We start from the raw sequence: 9,758 nt of genomic DNA, 5'->3' as shown, positions 1-9,758 counted from the left end.
TTAAAGGATATACAACGAGAAACAACGTTTGACAACCTTTAAACAGTTTTAATAACTATCTCAAAAATTATCGCTCTGATGCAAACAACTGATAGCTTATCTACTTAAATATAAACGACTTACGTATTTTAAACATGCTAACCTTTAGCCAGGTAAGCAAATTAAAAAAAAAACGCAATATGTAGGCTACACGAGAACGGAGACGTCGAGTAACCAAAACAAATGCGTTAAACAAATTCGTACACGTTATTTATCAATTTAACTCTAGAATTAAAGGATATACAACGAGAAACAACGTTTGACAACCTTTAAACAATTTTAATAACTATCTCAAAAATTGTCGCTCTGATGCAAACAACTGATGAGTTATCTACTTAAATTTGATGAACAAAACGACTTACGTATTTTAAACATGCTAACCTTTAGCCCGGTAAGCAAATTAAAAAAAAAACGCAATATGTAGGCTACACGAGAACGGAGACGTCGAGTAACCAAAACAAATGCGTTAAACAAATTCGCACACGTTATTTATCAATTTAACTCTAGAATTAAAGGATATACAACGAGAAACAACGTTTGACAACCTTTAAACAATTTTAATAACTATCTCAAAAATTGTCGCTCTGATGCAAACAACTGATGAGTTATCTACTTAAATTTGATGAACAAAACGACTTACGTATTTTAAACATGCTAACCTTTAGCCCGGTAAGCAAATTAAAAAAAAAACGCAATATGTAGGCTACACGAGAACGGAGACGTCGAGTAACCAAACCAAATGCGTTAAACAAATTCGTACACGTTATTTATCAATTTAAGTCTAGAATTAAAGGATATACAACGAGAAACAACGTTTGACAACCTTTAAACAGTTTTAATAACTATCTCAAAAATTATCGCTCTGATGCAAACAACTGATGAGTTATCTACTTAAATATGATGAACAAAACGACTTACGTATTTTAAACATGCCAACCTTTAGCCCGGTAAGCAAATTAAAAAAAAAACGCAATATGTAGGCTACACGAGAACGGAGACGTCGAGTAACCAAAACAAATGCGTTAAACAAATTCGTACACGTTATTTATCAATTTAACTCTAGAATTAAAGGATATACAACGAGAAACAACGTTTGACAACCTTTAAACAGTTTTAATAACTATCTCAAAAATTATCGCTCTGATGCAAACAACTGATGAGTTATCTACTTAAATATGATGAACAAAACGACTTACGTATTTTAAACATGCTAACCTTTAGCCAGGTAAGCAAATTAAAAAAAAAACGCAATATGTAGGCTACACGAGAACGGAGACGTCGAGTAACCAAAACAAATGCGTTAAACAAATTCGTACACGTTATTTATCAATTTAACTCTAGAATTAAAGGATATACAACGAGAAACAACGTTTGACAACCTTTAAACAGTTTTAATAACTATCTCAAAAATTGTCGCTCTGATGCAAACAACTGATGAGTTATCTACTTAAATTTGATGAACAAAACGACTTACGTATTTTAGACATGCTAACCTTTAGCCCGGTAAGCAAATTAAAAAAAAAACGCAATATGTAGGCTACACGAGAACGGAGACGTCGAGTAACCAAAACAAATGCGTTAAACAAATTCGTACACGTTATTTATCAATTTAACTCTAGAATTAAAGGATATACAACGAGAAACAACGTTTGACAACTTTTAAACAGTTTTAATAACTATCTCAAAAATTATCGCTCTGATGCAAACAACTGATGAGTTATCTACTTAAATATGATGAACAAAACGACTTACGTATTTTAAACATGCTAACCTTTAGCCAGGTAAGCAAATTAAAAAAAAAACGCAATATGTAGGCTACACGAGAACGGAGACGTCGAGTAACCAAAACAAATACGTTAAACAAATTCGTACACGTTATTTATCAATTTAACTCTAGAATTAAAGGATATACAACGAGAAATAACGTTTGACAACCTTTAAACAATTTTAATAACTATCTCAAAAATTGTCGCTCTGATGCAAACAACTGCTGAGTTATCTACTCAAATTTGTTGAACAAAACGACTTACGTATTTTAAACATGCTAACCTTTAGCCCGGTAAGCAAATTAAAAAAAAAACGCAATATGTAGGCTACACGAGAACGGAGACGTCGAGTAACCAAAACAAATGCGTTAAACAAATTCGTACACGCTATTTATCAATTTAACTCTAGAATTAAAGGATATACAACGAGAAACAACGTTTGACAACCTTTAAACAGTTTTAATAACTATCTCAAAAATTATCGCTCTGATGCAAACAACTGATGAGTTATCTACTTAAATTTGATGAACAAAACGACTTACGTATTTTAAACATGCTAACCTTTAGCCAGGTAAGCAAATTAAAAAAAAAACGCAATATGTAGGCTACACGAGAACGGAGACGTCGAGTAACCAAAACAAATGCGTTAAACAAATTCGTACACGTTATTTATCAATTTAACTCTAGAATTAAAGGATATACAACGAGAAACAACGTTTGACAACTTTTAAACAGTTTTAATAACTATCTCAAAAATTATCGCTCTGATGCAAACAACTGATGAGTTATCTACTTAAATATGATGAACAAAACGACTTACGTATTTTAAACATGCTAACCTTTAGCCAGGTAAGCAAATTAAAAAAAAAACGCAATATGTAGGCTACACGAGAACGGAGACGTCGAGTAACCAAAACAAATACGTTAAACAAATTCGTACACGTTATTTATCAATTTAACTCTAGAATTAAAGGATATACAACGAGAAACAACGTTTGACAACCTTTAAACAATTTTAATAACTATCTCAAAAATTGTCGCTCTGATGCAAACAACTGCTGAGTTATCTACTCAAATTTGTTGAACAAAACGACTTACGTATTTTAAACATGCTAACCTTTAGCCCGGTAAGCAAATTAAAAAAAAAACGCAATATGTAGGCTACACGAGAACGGAGACGTCGAGTAACCAAAACAAATGCGTTAAACAAATTCGTACACGCTATTTATCAATTTAACTCTAGAATTAAAGGATATACAACGAGAAACAACGTTTGACAACCTTTAAACAGTTTTAATAACTATCTCAAAAATTGTCGCTCTGATGCAAACAACTGATGAGTTATCTACTTAAATTTGATGAACAAAACGACTTACGTATTTTAAACATGCTAACCTTTAGCCAGGTAAGCAAATTAAAAAAAAAACGCAATATGTAGGCTACACGAGAACGGAGACGTCGAGTAACCAAAACAAATGCGTTAAACAAATTCGTACACGTTATTTATCAATTTAACTCTAGAATTAAAGGATATACAACGAGAAACAACGTTTGACAACCTTTAAACAGTTTTAATAACTATCTCAAAAATTATCGCTCTGATGCAAACAACTGATGAGTTATCTACTTAAATATGATGAACAGAACGACTTACGTATTTTAAACATGCTAACCTTTAGCCAGGTAAGCAAATTAAAAAAAAAACGCAATATGTAGGCTACACGAGAACGGAGACGTCGAGTAACCAAAACAAATGCGTTAAACAAATTCGTACACGTTATTTATCAATTTAACTCTAGAATTAAAGGATATACAACGAGAAACAACGTTTGACAACCTTTAAACAGTTTTAATAACTATCTCAAAAATTATCGCTCTGATGCAAACAACTGATGAGTTATCTACTTAAATATGATGAACAAAACGACTTACGTATTTTAAACATGCTAACCTTTAGCCAGGTAAGCAAATTAAAAAAAAAACGCAATATGTAGGCTACACGAGAACGGAGACGTCGAGTAACCAAAACAAATGCGTTAAACAAATTCGTACACGTTATTTATCAATTTAACTCTATGTTCGGCCTGAGTGCGTCGTAAACCGGCAGTGGGTAGGCGCACAAGGGTCGATCTCGCTCAATGGATGATTCACTCAATAGAAAAGAAAGAAGAACACGGGAGGAGTTTCCTCGTTATAAAAATGCACTTTATTGGGTAGAGGTAGAATAAACTTGTTACAATATTACCTGAATATGCTGGAACACGGCAGAGATCGCTAGCGGCAGATGCGTATGGTACGGCTGTTGAAATCAAAGAGACCGGTTGTATAGCAAGCTACAACCGTTGACCCGCAAAATCCTCCGTTTTGGAGGGGAAGGCACCCACACATCAACCCCGACATGCATATGCATGAGTGCTGACAAAAAAACACACATACACGTACATGTACATGCATGCACATGCATGTGGCGGTGAGGGTGTGGGTGGTTACAAATTAATTCGAGTATCGAGTATCGATTCGCAGGGTTGCATTGGGGGGATCGCAGACAGATGCGGAAAAAGTTAGGCATCCTGCCTAAACATGCCGGCCCCCCTTGCGATACGCAACATCGTTTTTACCCCCACCGATCTCCGACCGCTGAAAAGCAACGAGAAAAAAAACGTGTGCATTAAAACTAAACTTAACCTAAAATCGCGTATTTCGCCAGCGTCGCGGGTGGCCGGGAGTCCTGCCCGACTTGCGCAGCATGCCACCTAAGCTAGGATAAAAATAAACATTAGAAGTGGAGGAAAGTGAATATTTCTTGCCTTTGGTCATACATAATTCTTAGATATAGATAGGATCCATAAGTGATATGACGTAGAAGGTCAATAGTGCTGGACGAAGAGGCCGAGGTCTCCGTTCCAGACTGGCAGAAAAAAAAATTTTTTTTTTTGTTGGACGGAGAGGCCGAGGTCTCCGTTCCAGATCCGCATTGTTTTTGTTTGGCTGGACGAAGAGGTCGAAGTCTCCGTTCCAGACTCGCATTATTTTGGTTTAGGTTTTTTTGGACTGGACGAAGAGGCCGAGGTCTCCGTTCCAGCGTCTAAAGAATCGTGTCGCTCTCAGGGCGACTGTGGCATTTTATGGATGTGCCAGGGCGAGTGGCCGTGAGGTTGGTTGGGTGATGCGCGTTTTTACTGCAGCGCATGTATTTCGTCAGTTGTGTATTATATTATTACCCTACAAAACACCTGGTCACACCTACCCACGCCCGTGCAAATGTGACTACGAATATAACCTGTCACCGTAAAATGACTAGTCAAATAACGTGGAGTGATGAGAGCGTTTTTGCAAAGTAGTTAGTGCTGTGATTTCGAGCAGCTTATATATTTCAACATAACCAGCAAGATTGCGGTGTGTGGGGGGTTGAAGCGGACGTGATTCCAAGCCACCCGCGCAAAATTACCTGTTTTCGTGATACGCGTGTTATTTTATTAACAAACGTACGTTAAAAATAGGGGAATAAACCGAGTTTAAATCGAAGCGGAGAGGCTCACGAAGGTATGGATTTAATTTTGTGCGACAGCACATGATGAATAGCGAAAATCGTAATCGAACTTGAAAGTGTACCAACTGCCGGTGCTTGCATCCGGATTGGCGATGCGTTCTTCACGACGCGTTCTATCTGCACGTACCATTATGCTAAATGTACCATGCAACTCTGTCGTGTATTTCTTGGTTAGCTGACAGCTGGTATGGTGAATTTGTGGTGTGCGAGTAAATATATATACATATATGTATTTGCTTGCCCTTGAAAAAAAAACTAGGTCACTGGGGCAGTAGCACACTAGGCCGGTAGAAACAGTTGACTTTTCCCATTTCGGGATTTTGTCGTGTCGGGATTGTTTTATTTCGGGACTCGGATTGTTTTGTACCGAGCCCTTATAATGACTGTTTGTTGTTGAAAAACAACAAGTCCTGCCCCCCGCCAGAAAACCGTACCCAAAAAACGGAAAGGGTGGAAAAATCAAAAAAAATGTGAAATTTTTGTGTAAAGAGAGGTTTTTTTTTTGTTTTTTTCCCTTTTTTTTTTTTTTTTTTTTTTTTTTTTTTTAGTTTCAAATGGACCCAAGGCAGTACATCTATGTGACACTGGAGTCAGCGGATGAGGGTGCGGAACCCATTGAGGTGGTCGCGGACATCCGCTATACGGAGCGGCGAAGGGGCTCCTGGCCATGTTTTGCGCCGGTCGAGGTTCTGCAGCATGCAGTGAGGGAGGCGCTGCGGTGCGCCGACCCCGGGGTGCTCCGTGCTAGGCGGACGCCCATTGTCGTGAGGGTGCGCGGGAAGGCCACGACGTGGTACTCCACGTTTTACCGCGGGTGTGAGGGAGTGTTATGGGTGCGGCGGCCGCACCAGGATCCAGTGCCTCATTGGAAGTTTAGTTGCCGGGTGTGCCAGCGGGCACTAAGCTCGTTCGCGTGCTTAGTTACCCATTTGAATGGGCATATGGGCTTTTTCCCGTACCGGTGCGGGGATTGTCTAAAGCGGTATACGTCTTCGGCTGCGTTATCCCTGCACCGCAAACGGATGCATTAATCAGTCAATTTTTGACATTTGAATTTGGTTTTTTTTTTTTTGTATTTATGAGTTGTTGAAATTTTAAGGTTTTGTTTTATATCCCTGAATGGGATGGTTAAGTTGCGCTATTTGCTGAATAAATTTTAATGGTATACAAATACTGTCCATGTTCTTATTTGGATCGTGGTCAACCTGGCAGAGGCGTTGTGAAAACGGTCCATTTGGTGGTCGCGTTAGGTAACGTGGCAACTCTGCCGTTTCTCGTTTTCTTGTATGTATCATTCATACATACCTACGTTGGTTGAACATTCCAGTATAGAGAGTGAAGCAAAAACAAAAATGAATCGAAGGATTTATTTTACCGTTTTTGCTTCAATTCATGTGGAATTTTACGCATTGCTGAACGAAAAGGTAAGTGGTAAACTATTTTTCAATAATTTTACTGAAATAAATATTTCTTAGGATATTTCAGATTTTTAATTCGTTTCCTTCTATTTTTCAGGTGACTGGTGATGGAGATTTAGGACAATGGATGGGTTTGATGTATCGTTCCCTTTTTTATTCTTTTGTAAGTTTTCCTAATTTTTTATTCTTTTATTTCATTTCAGGTTCACAGCTACAACTCCCACTACAATGGAATTCATTACAGTTGGACAAAGCGTTAAAATTAAACGCACAGATGGTCGGGTGGTTCACTGGCAAACTGCGATGATACGACAATTTCGTTACGCAGAATGGTACTCACACATCTACTAATAAAATAATAGGTGTTTTTCACGCGCAATCTTTCGCAAGTGGACGACGACGCGAAATCTTTGGTTGGATTGCGCGCCAATACGATTTCTGTTCTGTGAGAAGGAAGACTGTTTTGAATGGATCCTTTTGTTGGCTGGTTTCAAGAGGAACAGGAGGGTCCAGCATTACGCACATGGTGTAAAATTTGGGAGACCACAGCGCATGATATGAGCAAATTGTTAGAACAACAAAGTCAACAATTACAACAATTACATAGTGGTGGTAATAGTAAATTAAACGGCGCATCTTTAAGTGCACGGGATCGGGATTCTCTACACTTACTTCTACAGCAGGTTGGTAACGTAAGATTGCGAAATTCAATATACAATCATAATAATAATAATAATAACTGTAGTAGTGGCACAAATAGTAGTGGTAATACACCCAGCAACAACTCAATCGATGCAACACCAAACAACGACTATATTACAACAGCTGCAACAACACCAGTTGGTGGTGGTGGTGTAGGTGATACAACAATCAATACAAAAATGCCATCTCACGATCGGCCAAGTTATTATAATCCATCACGTAGGAAAATTGGACGTATGGTAGATATTAAGGTAAGCACATTTAACCTCAGCAGATATATGGATAAATTAGTAGTAAAGTACAAAGTTTGCCCCTGGCGAGTGCCAAGTTTTGAATATGGACGCGGAATTGTTGGTTTACATCAGGAAATCGAACAATTTTATAATTATGTATTGCCCACGCCCACCGAGCATGCTATACGCAATGAAGTGGTACAGCACCTAGAAGCGGTGGTACACTCAATCTGGCCGAAAGCGGTTGTGGAAATATTTGGCTCATTTCGTACGGGCCTATTTCTGCCCACATCGGATATTGATTTAGTTGTGTTAGGACTATGGGAAAAGGCCCCACTGCGAACTCCCGAAACAGCACTGATTGCGCGCGGAATTGCCGAACCACATTCAGTGCGCGTACTTGACAAAGCGTCTGTGCCCATCATAAAGCTCACAGATCGTGAATCGCAAGTAAGAGTAGATATATCCTTTAATATGCAATCGGGTGTACACTCGGCCGAACTAGTTAAGAAATTTAAACAAGATTATCCAGTGTTAGCGAAACTGGTGCTCACGCTGAAGCAATTTTTGTTACAGCGCGATCTCAATGAAGTTCCTACCGGTGGCATTTCCTCTTACTCATTAATATTAATGTGTATAAGTTTCCTACAATTACATCCGCATCGAATAGACCATGATAAGGCCAATTTAGGTGTACTGTTGTTGGAGCTTTTTTTTTTTGAATTTTATGGGCGTAAGTTCAATTATATGAAAATTGGCATTTCGATAAAGAATGGCGGACGTTATTTACCAAAAGAAGACCTGCAACGTGAAATGATTGACGGACATCGTCCATCATTATTATGTATGGAAGATCCACTGACGCCGGGTAATGATATTGGACGTAGCTCCTATGGTGCATGACAGGTAAAACAAGCATTTGAATATGCATATACGTTGTTGGCGAATGCTGTGAGTCCACTCAACGAATACGGTAGTAATTGCGCTGAGCGTACCATCCTAGGACGAATAATACGGGTAACCGATGATGTAATTGACTACCGTGAGTGGATACGTGAACATTTTGAGCATCTTATTGTACCGAGTACGCCCAGAAATACCAGTGCCGTTAAGTTCATTCCGTCTATACTACCACCTGGCGTTATCACACCCCCATTGCAACAGCATCAGCATATGCATCCAGCATTACAACAGCAACAGCATCAACAGAAAAAATTGGTATTTTGTTCTGTGTGAGATTTAGTACGCGCGAATGTGCGTAGTGCTTTCACTTGCGATACATTGTTCCATTTATTGTGACAGCTGAATGCTCATCAACACATGAAGGCCGACAATTAGAACGGACAATGCTTGCAATTAATGTCGATACGCTATTTCGCATGATTTTTTTTTTTTTTCAAAATCGATATTCTTTTTGGAATTTCATGCAGCGCGGAAAACTGAAAATATGTCTTTCAACGATTGATTAACCAATAATGAAGGAAAGAAGACACGTACTATTTATTTAACTGTGCAATTATTGGCTTCCGCGGGACAGGTGACTGAAAACCAAGAGATGCGTGAAACGGGTGAATTGTATTCCATAGGTGTAACTAGTGTTAATGCTGGCATTCCATATGCCGATAGTTTCAATGTCTAAATGCACTATTGCCTTGTAAGAACTGTTGATGATCATACAATGCTGTCAGTGCATGATCAAGTCAAAGGTAAAAAGTCGATATGGGGTGTTGTTAAAGGTTTTATTGAAAGGAATACATGGGCTGGTTTAGAAGAATACTGAAGAATATTTTTTGACGTTGAGATTGCGTCAGGTAGGGAAAACGTTGCGTCAGTCTGCTACTTCCCCCCACCAGTGGTAAGGGGTGGCAGATACTGCGTGATGTGTTTGGTTTTGTTAGTTAGGGCCTCGCTCAAGTCTGACACTTCCCCCCACCAGAGGTAAGGGGTATCAGATACTGTTCGAGGTAAGGGGAGCATCCACCCGGTGGGATGCCCTCCCGCTTTCAACGACCTTTTGTAAGTCCGGCACTTCCCCCCACCAGTGGTAAGG

The 9,758-nt window shown here is 38.9% G+C and overlaps 1 pseudogene; it reads left to right on the top strand.

Moving 5' to 3' along the window:
- Positions 1 to 7,240: 7,240 nt before the first annotated feature.
- On the top strand, positions 7,241 to 8,944 carry LOC137236256 (non-canonical poly(A) RNA polymerase protein Trf4-1-like; annotated as a pseudogene).
- The last annotated feature ends 814 nt before the right edge of the window (positions 8,945 to 9,758 follow it).

This window comes from Eurosta solidaginis, unplaced genomic scaffold (genome assembly GCF_040869045.1).
Source record: "Eurosta solidaginis isolate ZX-2024a unplaced genomic scaffold, ASM4086904v1 ctg00001529.1, whole genome shotgun sequence".
In the NCBI taxonomy this organism is placed as follows: domain Eukaryota; kingdom Metazoa; phylum Arthropoda; class Insecta; order Diptera; family Tephritidae; genus Eurosta; species Eurosta solidaginis.
Note: the sequence above shows the minus strand (reverse complement) of the source record. Positions and strands in the feature narration are given on the sequence as shown.